Source organism: Limulus polyphemus, unplaced genomic scaffold (genome assembly GCF_000517525.1).
Source record: "Limulus polyphemus unplaced genomic scaffold, Limulus_polyphemus-2.1.2 Scaffold7234, whole genome shotgun sequence".
Classification (NCBI taxonomy): domain Eukaryota; kingdom Metazoa; phylum Arthropoda; class Merostomata; order Xiphosura; family Limulidae; genus Limulus; species Limulus polyphemus.
The window spans coordinates 24,667-36,549 of NW_013672844.1; the positions used below are offsets into that span (position 1 = coordinate 24,667).

At 34.9% G+C, this 11,883-nt stretch overlaps 1 long non-coding RNA gene across 1 annotated transcript in view; it reads right to left on the reverse strand.

Moving 5' to 3' along the window:
• Window positions 1-10,895, reverse strand: part of LOC111089740 — a 17,546-nt gene extending 6,651 nt beyond the window's left edge. Inside the window, exons 1-2 of the long non-coding RNA XR_002613950.1 lie at window positions 10,853-10,895; window positions 1,444-1,597 (exon numbers count right to left, since the gene is read on the reverse strand). This is a non-coding gene — a long non-coding RNA (uncharacterized LOC111089740). The remainder of the gene's footprint in view (window positions 1-1,443; window positions 1,598-10,852) is intronic.
• Window positions 10,896-11,883: the final 988 nt, after the last annotated feature.

The following is an 11,883-nucleotide window of genomic DNA, read 5'->3' on the forward strand; positions in this document are numbered from 1 at the left end:
AATTTACCGACGTTTGACTGCCTCGACTGCACTTTTCTACCTCTTTGTTGGTCAAGTTTGATTTCGCAAAGTTTATATAGTTCATTTAGCTATGAAATCTGAGGTTATGGTATACTGTGGGGGTGGGGGTGGTAGTACTTGTCCAGTCATTTTTGAAGGCTATAAACTATACGCTAGTATTAATAGTTCTCGGAGTATCAATAGTTCACTTAAAACCTTATGAACTGACGTTTTTTGTATTAAAAAAAGTCAGCATTTCCCCCCCCAAAAAACTCAGTATTTGTACTGTCAGCACGATTTTATTTACAAAACTGAATGCAGTATTAAAACAACAATGTTAACGTATAATATTTAAAAGAGACAAATAATTTGTTTAAGTCTGTGTAATAACACTACCACAAAATGAATAAACATATCAGTACCAATATGGCCGCCTCCCAGTGACTTTGCAGTAAGTCTATGGACGTATACACCAAAAACCAGGTTTCCATGCCCGTTGTGGGCACAGCACGGATAGCCTATCGTGTAACTTTCTGCTTAACTACAAACAAGCCAATTTGGTCATTATGAAACTAATTATCACAATAAAAATATCGACAAGAAATTGTACACGCACGATGATTATAAAAATCAAGAAATACAACCTTGATTAAAAGAATAGTAAAACAAGATAATCATGAAATATTAAGTTTTTATAAAAGTCCACAGACATACATTTTTGATTGGATTATTTAGTTACTTTATTTTTTAACTTAATAACAATGTTTCGACCACTCCTGTGGTCATTATCAGATAAACTGTCGTATATTTTATGAAATATTACACAATATTTTGGTTAGAAACGTCTAACTAACCACTTTATCTAAATATAATTTATTATTAGGCAAATAATCCTTGACTTAGTTTTAATCTAAGTTATACATTACCTTACAAAGTCATTTGGATTATTTTATACGCATGAAATTATTAATTTAAACTGATATTTAAAAAAAAAGTAACATTCCAAAACCAGTAAACCACTTCATAAACACCGGTAACTTCAAAAAGTATTTTTAGCAAAGCCAGAAAACTCGTTGTAAGTATGTTAATAAAATGATGGTACATCCATATTTTTACAACGAGCTCAATTCTTACATAAAAACTAATATAACAAAATGTGGAGTTAAACTACTTATACGTATTGTCTAGATTGGAAATTTTATTACTGTTTCAAACTAAATTTTTTCCTTTGTGTGTTTGTTTATCTACTTTCCATTTCTCTACACAAATACTCCATCTATGTGAAAGCTCAATATGTGCGAATTGAAATTAATTTCTATATTCTACAATATATTTTTTCAGCTCTGGTACGATATAAATAGGACCAAACATTAGCTTGTTTGTTTAATTTTACTCAAAGCTATAGCCGCCCTTAATTTTGAAGTGGTAGACAACATCACTCACCGTCAACTCTTGGGCTATTCTTGTCAGACCGAATATTGGAATTTGACCATTGTTCTTATAACGTACCACGGCTCTGAAGTGCGTAGCCCGAACAACGGAGTCTCAGATTCATAGTTCGACTCGCTAACCATAAGAGAACAGCTCAAAATCAGGCCTAAAATAAATGAAAAATTCATAATTCATAGATATTAATTTATGTGCGACCCCTTATCTTGAGATTAGCGTTCGTGGGGTAATGGGGTAAAGAATGTTTAAATACTGTAAAAGCGCAACTTTTTTCATTTTTCTCTTTTCAATTACGTTTGACAGTGCGCAGTATAGGTGGAGCGGCGCCATCCCTAATTTCGAACCACCAACCACAGGGAGGTAACCGGTCGGCAGCAACCAATGTAAGTAACAAGGGACTGCAATTTTAATAATACTATAAATAAAAAGACTGGAGATCAGAACTGTTAATCGCTGCTTGACACTACAGAAACAGGGCAAACAAATACACGCCGAGCCTAGTATTAACAACCAAGTTTATTTTCACTACACCAACTATAGTAATTTAGTCCAAGAAAACTACTGTAATCTTTAAATAACTCGAAAGTGATTATATTATTTGTAATTATAGTCACTTTTTAATATAACACAATACAATTTAATAATATATTTTGTTTGAAGACAATATAGTTAGCTGTTTTGCTTAACACTAATCAGGCCTACTACTGTTCTTCTATTTTGTTCTTAATGTTTTAACAGTTAACGAACAGGCCTACTAATTTACTATCTAACTGTTCTAACGTATCTCTTATCTCTCGACACTAGAGGAATAGGCCTAGTATTTACTGTCTGCTCGACTGTATGGCAACAAGCCAAACAAACCAAGCCAAATTCAGTATTAATCATTTAGAATAAAATTGCACAAGCTAAATAAATAGATCAAAATTGACTCCAGTATTCTTAAAATAACCCCAAAGTGATTATAATATCTGTAAAAAAATTAGAAGAATTTTAATTGGACCATAAATAAAATAAAAACCAAAACTCTGACAGCTTAGGTTTCAATCGTCTTACTATTCAACTCCTTCCCCTGCGTTTCACATAACTATCGTAAGAACTTCTTGGCAATTTTTTCTTAGAATTGTTAAAAGGCTTTGCTGGTGGTTAAGAAACTTCTTCTGTGCCATTGAATAAAACCACACAATGGAACACGCTTAACTTGTTCAATGTAGGACTTTTTAAGCACGAAAACTAGTGAATGTTGGCACATCTGTAGGTAGTAGGCCTAATATTCCACACAAACCGTGACCCTTATCGTACACTGTTCATATGCCTATGGCAAACAAAAATGTTAACGTCATGCTAGAAACACCTTTTCACTTATCTAAAAAGTACCCGCTTTCAGTCATTAAGAACTAGAAGCTCGAATACATTTAGAATTTGAATGCAAGTACAAGAGCGCGCTATCTCTTAAAAAGTGCATAGAAACATGACTTAGCCGAGTCATTGATGTAGGGTGTATTTAAAAAAACCCACAAAAAACAGCTAATTCATTGTTACATACATTCACAGACATAAGCTAAGCACGAAACAACTTACAAGTCATCCCTAAACTACGTGATGGTAGATAATTTCTGGTGAAGGTATGTTAAGTTAGTGTGCTCTTGATGGAAGACACCGAATATGCTTTGCTTAAACAAGTAGCCAGACTTCTACAAAAACCGTGAATATTAAACATTCGAAAAATCAAAGATGAATATCTGAACTATATTTCTGGCTATAAGTATTTTTCACATATCTTGTGGAATAAATTTGAAATTTCAATGCGTGATAAGATTACATAACGCGATAACAAGTTATTGTTCAAATATTATAGCTCAGCTTTAACTTCCAACTACTGTAGGAGCTTCCGAATCACCAATAATTTATTGCCCTGTTTATTTGCCAGAGGTCATTGTGTATCAGGTACGGCTCAACCTAAACCTACTGATATGAAAAGAACGAACGGTTGTTTCTGAGGAAGTACTCATACACACTGACTTTGATTAGAATGAATCTCATAAATGCTTTGTTTGTTCCTGCACAAGTTAAATGAAATGGAACGGTGTTTGATTATGCATAATACGAATGAGACGAAAACAGTGCATAATAAAAAGTTTTACCTAAGCGATTACTAAATTTTTTCCATGATTTGCAGTCCTTGTAGAGTGTAGACGATTCACAAACACTAATTATGTACTTGAGCCATTGGAACAAAAGTTAACTAATTTTGATGAATCACTGACATGTTGGAATGACCAGCCAATTATTGAGGTCACTGGCTGAACGCTGGAATGACCAGCCAATTATTGAGGTCACTGGCTGGGAATGAAGTTTTCCGAATTTCGAATCTTTTGGTGAACAGAATACTGCTGCAACTCGATCGAAAATCTTCACTTTGAAATTAGAATATTATTATTTTTTTATCTGTATAGCTCGTTTGATATGGAAAAGCTTGTATATTGTTGTTTGGCTTCAGAAAAAGCCAAGTTTAAACAAAGCACATAGTTATTGAATGATAGGACAGTACGTTCCACTATAATGGAGAAGCAACCTACAACGAAAACGAATTTTATGATGAGAGGAAATGGGTTCTTGGATAGTATTGTAATTACGTAATCAAGTAAGTTGGTGGACCTTTACGTCAGGTATAAAATCTTATGCGGTATTTATGAGTACTTTTACTTTGTTTATTTGTAGTTAAAGCTACATAATGCCTATCTGTGCTGTGCCTACCCCGGGTATCGAAATCCGGCTTATAGCGTCAAAAGACCGCAGACATTCCGCTGTGTCACTGGGGATGGAGGGTGCACTATTTTACAATAGAAATTATTTTAAACCAAGTTATCATCAAAACACACCTCATTAACATTCTATCGGTTGACTGAACAATACATTACCCAAATAAAATAAATATATTAATAACTGAATGAGGTTTTGTTTCAATGTACGTTAGACACTAACCAGACAGTTGTTAATTTGTATCATTTTAGAAGTATTTTAATAGAACAGACATGTCTTATTTGTTTTTGTAATTAATCACAAAGCTACACGATGGGCTATCTGTGCTCTGCCAACCACGGGTATTGAAACCCGGATTCTAGCATTGTAAGTCTGCAGACATTCCGCTGTGCCACTGGGGGGGGGGATCCAACGAGGACTCGAAGTAAAAACAACAAAGCTACGTAAAGGGCTATCTGTATTCTGCCCACAACGGGTATCGAAACCCGGATTCTAGCGTTATAAGTTCACAGACATACCACTGTGCCACTGGGGGCATATCTACAACTAATAATACGTAATATCTTTAAACGATGTTTTTAGAATTTTTACAATGCATTTATGCGGTGAATTCAGAAAATTGACTTATTAAGATGAATTAAATAAATTACTTTGTTTATGTCAAAAATTGCTTCTAAAAGTCGCGTGGAAAACTATAACTACTCGTAATTTCTCCTTAGCGAGTTCCAGTCAACATTGTGCTACTCGACAACGTAATAGTGACAAACCAAGCACATCGTGATGACCAGATCTCAATTTTCGACTCATATGTTACATGTATTCATTGTTTTTGCTAGTGGGCTGTTAGAGAAACTGCAGCTTGTAAAGACAAATGAGAAATTATTATCAAAATGACGAAACTCGTGAATATCTAGCCGTCCTCTCCAGCAAATTTTCCTGATCTTTTAAGATTGTTATTCAAAATCAGTACTTCGGCCTGGTGGTTAACGAGCTCGACTCGCAATATGCGGGTTCTAATCCCCGTCATCGAACATGCTCGCCCTTTTAGTTGTGGGGGGCGTTATAATGTGACGGTCAATTCCACTATTCGTTAGTAAAAAAAGTAGCCTAGTAGTTGTAGTTGGCGGTGATGACTAGCTGCTTTCCCTCTCGTCTATCACTCCTAAGTTAGGGACGGCTAGCGCAGATAGCTCTTGATTAGCTTTTCGCGAAATTCAAAACCAAACTAAGATCGATAATTCTCGAAGGGTTCGAAGCTCAACAAGAAAATATTTTATACGTACGCATTCATAAGCAAGTAATTCAACATTTGTTTTTTTTTATTAATTCGTCTCAACTTTGAACTAGAATTGAAGCACTGGGCGCAACAACGAACATTCGAATGAATTGATATTTTAATTTGTGAAAGAATGATCCTGTGAGTCTAGAATAATCTACGAGATGAAAGTTTAGTCCAGGTCACATAGAAGTGGACATTAACTTGTTTTCTTTGTAGTAAGAAACTTTCTTCTGCACGTGCTAATAGTGACATATTTTTCGTTTTGCTGCGGTCAAGACACGATCTTGAAATTGCGCCACGGAAGCCTGTCCAACTTGGCATAAGCTATAGGTAAAGAATTTGGTTGCTATCGGTACTGTTGTCTGAGAAAAGTACTGATTAATTACACAGATGAATAAGTTTTGCTTTTTGAATGAATAAAACAAGACAACCTACTGAATTTTAAATGTTGTTTTTGAATTTAGATGGTTAGGCTTACAACAAATAGTGTTCCATCTTTTACGAATTTGAAAGATTGATTTAGTAGAAAGCTACGTAATAGGCTATCTGTGCTCTATCCATGACGGGGAATCGAACTCCGGAATTTCGCGTCGTAAGTTCGTATAATTGCCGTTGGCGGAGAGTTTAAAAGTTAGCTATTTATACATTAGACAGGGGTGCAGAAAATGGCAAGACGTGAAGGCTCTGTTTACAGCTAATGTGAAAAATCCACCTATAGCTAGTTTTGTGAACTAGATTCATATTTGACACATGAGTTAGCTTTTATCAGGCTGGAAACAACTTGTAATTGACTATTTATTTTTCTCGGACTTAAAAGATCACATTAACCGTGAAGAAGAGCTTCGTGTTACTTATTGTTCCTGGTCTTAAGGGCTTTGGTCCAAAGTTATAAAACCAAAGTACAAGGACACGGCTTCTCAGCTCCCAAGTTTGGTTATGTTAGTGAAGTAATGTAATGTGAAAACGTCTAGCATAAAAAGTACAGCTAAATCAGGGTTCTCCTTGTTCACCTCGTGCAATCAATCTACAATGGGTTTTAATGCTTAATATTAAATATTATTGATTGTTTGTATTTAAGCGCAGAGCTACCCAATAGGCTTTCTGTGCTGTGCCTACCACGGGTATTGAAACCCGGTATTTAACGTTATAAGCCTTCAGACGTACCACTATGCCACTGAGGGGGGTATATAATATATAATTTTCAATTTATTTATTATACCTATTTTTATCATGACGATTTTTTTTTGCGTTGTTATCTTAATACATTGATTTAGGACTAACTTAAATCTCTTAAGCCGGTTGAACGTCATGAGATATTATTGGAATTACGACCGAAAGTATCGGTAACAACGAATGTATCCAACTGGTGATTCTATGCATTCCAGTCATTATCACTTCTATTGATAGTTACAAATTCACTTGAAGACTGCTTTTCCGAATATTTCATATCGATTATCATCATTACTGCGATCAAAGACAAAACTGAGCGACTCCAGAACTTTGTTAACATTGTAACAGAAAGCCATTCAGTATTTTTTGATTTTCATGCTTGTTCTAAGCTGGTTAAGAGGTGCAAAGATCCCGCTTTGTCTGGGAGTGTTTTATTACCTTTGCTCCAAGGTCAATAAAATGGTGGTAGGAGGGAGTGTGTTACAGCTACCATAGCAACGTGGTCTCTGGAAAGATTAAAATAAAGACTAAGTATTTAGAATCAGTCGCGTATTGTTATCAACAGTCTCTTATATCGTTTTTATATATTTTAAAACTAAATTACCTGTTGACAGTTGCTTGTTAATGAATTGGGCTGACGAAATAAATAAAACAAAGATGAAAATACTTGTAAAGTGGTTTTGTTAGCTACGAGGAGAAGTTACCTCCCACCGCCTAAAAATCACTGTTAAACAAGACGTTGCATAAAACAATAAAAAATTTACAGGTGTGACTGCTTTCTTAATAACTCTCGTGCATACAGATTTGGGTAGGTGTTGCCATGGTGATACGCGCGCGCTTCCCGGAGATGGCAAACGCAACGTTTCCTCAGCGATAAGCCAACAATAATCCCCTATACTGTTTTACACCCACATTGTAGGTGTAGAACAATATGGGCCTCACGAGTACTTGCACGATTCCTTGAGCCTCAAACGTCCACAACTGATCAACAACTTGGCACCTCTGACAAAGTTTTAACTTATTCATGACCAGTTAAAGCGTAAGAACTTTTTCATAAAAAGAGTTGCCGGGTGTCAGATATCGAATATTAATCATATGAAATACATTTGTGTATAAGTTATCGGGTTAAGTTTTAAAGTATCTGTAGAGGTTTAACACCATATTTTTATTGAAAAAAAAATATATATATTAGATATAGCATTTTATTAATTTATTTTTTAAATAATACTATACCTCTAGGGTTTGTTTGTAATTAAGCACAAAGCTACACAATGGGCTATCTGTGCTCTGCCTACCACTGGTATCGAAACCAGGTTTCTAGCGTTGTAAGTCCGCAGACGTATCGCTGTACCACTGGGGGGTACCTCTAGGATACAATGCCACCAATTCGCTGCTTAAAAAACATAAAAAATTGGTATATAAAAATTATACAAAAACCGAAAATACATTAAAAACCCCTACCGACGTAAAACGAAATGGCGTGTCTTAAAAAAGTCCCACCCTTACCCGTTTCTTGCTGTGATCGTATGGAAACTGTATACGATTACAAAACAATGCAGCTTGTATTTAAATAAATAAAAATTGTTTTAAAACTACGAAAAATTAACAAAACTAACACAAAAAATATTATTCAAGTTATTATTAAACTGTCGCCAAACAGTCTTTGCCCGCGAGGTGGCTTTGCGTGTCTTAATGACCCTGCGAGCTATATGCCACCCAAAGTGGACAGACCAAGATGAAAAACGAACGCCTGTCCTCGAGAAAAAAGAGGTTGGGCTTAGGTTAACCACCTCAAGCTGCAAAACAAAGAGGGTTACGAAAACCGTTGACGACGGACTCAAGACTTGGGAGTGGAATATGATGCACTGTAGTGAAAACCGACGACACGCAGAAGTAGAACTAAAAACACCGAGGTACCCCTGGGGGAGAGTTAGCTGGAGAAGAATCATTATGGGGCGATGGGCTTAAAGTAGTAAACACTGTTTACAAGTATACACATCTATGTGTGATAATTTGCCCATAACTCAAAGAATTGAAAAGTTTAGCAAAGTCTTTTTTTAACGCCTTATACTGTATTTCCTTAAAACGAGACATCACAGAATTAAAAGTAGCGTAAGCTATAACAGACAATGTTTCTTTGATGCTCTTTTACACGCGCTGAAACACAAAACTTGAGACCTCATCTAGGGCACCGGTTCTCAATCCTTGTTAGCTCGAGCCTTATTTGTAAACATTAATATCAGTCCAGTAAGTAGCTTTAATGGAGAACCGCATCTAGCTTACTAAATAGATAAATAAAATATTATATAATTTCCAAAGTCTATTCGCGATATTTCCACACATTCTGACGACCCAATTTTGAATCGCGACAAATCGATCGAGAAATTCTGATCTACAGAAACATGCTAAACTCTATAAAGAACTTAGCAGTAAGGACAAATTAATTTGAGGTTAAAAGTGATATGTCTTAAGAACAGTTTGACAGAAACTCTTTAAAAATCTTTACGATTAAGGCCCTGTATGCCTTAATGTTTAGGATGCTCGATTCGCAATCTGTCTTTCACGGGATCGAAACTTTATTATCAGAAATTCAAGTTATTTGTAAATTGGTCTAATTATATTGAGGTTTAGCTCTTTCACTAACTTAACCAATTGGGTCTACATTGGTTAACACTATTACTACTGTGAGTTAAAAATAATAGTAAATACATATCTTTACTAAGAGAATAAGTCAGTTCCACCACAGTGCTTCTAACAAAGAGCCATCTTCAGAAAGGTGAAAAATGATTGGATCAAGAGCCTTATACTTAAAAATCAAATCATGAATAGTTATTGATAAATACCCTATAAAATCTTTATTGAAAAAAAACGTAATTATTAGTTGAAGTTTCACCGATGCGTTTAAACTGTCTGAAATAAAGACTGTTCAGATCACAAAACATTCAATGCAACTAATTATAATACCAGTTGAAGAAACCCTAAACTTACTGCTCCAAAATTCACTTCTTGAAGAATGGGTCGATTTTTTAAATTGTAAATTGAACTTGAAGAAGAAAAAAAAAAGATCAAAATTCAGTTTTTTTTTTTCTGCTTTCAGCGCTCTAACTATACTCACTGTACAACATTTTGGCTTTAGGTCCACTCCTGGTACAAGACAGATGGCTTGAAACTAAATCTTGGTCGTATTATTATTTGATTTACTATGAAGACCTTTGTTGGTCGAGCAATATTATCTTTAAACAAAATATGTTTATAATGTTTCCCGTTAGGCATATCTAATTTGTTGCATGTTACTCTCTCGCATTCTCTTGATATTTAGTTGTGAGATCGAAGCTTTAAAAACAACAAAAACACACGCAATAACTCAAGAATAACTCAAAAGTAAAAACAAAAAAAACTTTAAGTATTGAAGTTGAGTCTTTTACGAGCTTACTGAGCGTTTATTGAAACAATACTTGCACTAATGCTTGTAATTTTTTCCAACATACATTTGTAGGCACTATTTACCATTTTGTTAATTTAACAGCAAATTGAAAGACTGAAGGTGGCACAAAGCAGCAGGCGTTTCTTATTTCTAGAAATATATTTTACCACCAGGTTTCTTACTAATGCAAATGTTGGGTTTTAAAGGCCGAAAGATTTACTTAATGTTCACTTTGTTTCTACAGGATTCATGTTACAACTATTGTGATATAAAATTTTATTACGATCGTAGAACAATTCACTAACTTAGCTTGAGGGTAGTACGAGAATTGCGCCCAGTGTTTCACATCTACGTTACACGTCTACATGGGCAGGTGCCCGAAGTAAATGTAATATATTGGGTGTGATTGTTTCATCTAAGTTTGGGGACAAAGAAATACAGAAAGACATTTTGGGCAATCGTGTATGTTACGTCAGTGACTAATCTATGTTCACTTAAATAATAAAAAACAAACAAACTCATTTTAAAATTATACTATGTATAGAATGAGAACATACGTGGTTACGTTTTTCTCACATTTAAATATCAACATGCCTACACATAAATAATTAAATCTGTGTATATAAATATATATACACACACATAGTTAAGAAAATACATATTTAGATAGCAGACAACTTAATTTACGTACTAAAATGATTCGTTAATAGATCCCTGCCATGTTATATCACTATACAACACAAAACACAGTGTTCGAGAAGCTACTATACCTTTCTCACCTCCTCCCAGCAGTGACAAAACACTGATTGCCACAGACATACGTGAGTTGTTCTTGTCTTACGGGCTGCACCTCCTTTATGCTATTGTAAATTCAACCAATCAGGGAATGACGTGCAAGTTGGTAAATATATGCGTCACGTGCACACTAGAAGCGCAAGTGTCACACGTCGGTACAGCGATATCCAACTAGACACCTGTGCTGCAGTACGATATGTACGAGTCCTATGTTAAAAAAAGAAGCCCGTATATCTGGCGTCCAAAGAAAAACGTGTACAGAACAATGGGCGATGACTTCTACCACACTTGGTAAAACGTCAACCATTCTATATATAGATGTCCCACCAGCTGCTGGTTTACATGATTGTCAAAACTTGCAACGAATTTCGTTGTGCACAGAGACATAAATAAATACATTACTGCAATACCTCATGTACATTATCAATCCAACAGTAATCTCATGGAAAATAATTATTCAATTTATTAGAGCTGGGCTTCTTACGAGCTAATCTAGTGTGTATAGAAAATAATACTTACGCTAAGTTTTGTACATTTCTACTCAAACTTGTAGGCTCTATTAAACATTATCCATGATTAAAAACATAATTAATAGTAAGATAACACTAGCTTTTGTAAACTTCGTGTGTAAAATCAAAACTTATATCGAGTGATATAAGATTCTAAATTGTAATTAATAGACATTTTTACTAATTAAACTAATGGGTATTAAATACTGAAAGTCTTACACTTTCTTCCCTTAATTCACATTAAAATTCTGGAGCTTACAAACTTTTCGTTTCTGAAAAAAAAAATAATAACAATTAGCGAAAGACTAAGGACCTTTTTATTCACGACCCAATAACTTCAGTGGTTAGAGCATATACCAAGTGAAACCGGAGTTTGAATCAAGTTCAGTCCACTTCTCGCTTCTAACGAAGACAAAAGGTAGGTCATTGGAGTCACAAGTTCTTTTTATCATTCAGAAATTGGTGTATAACATAAGAGACTGTATTACTAACGGTAT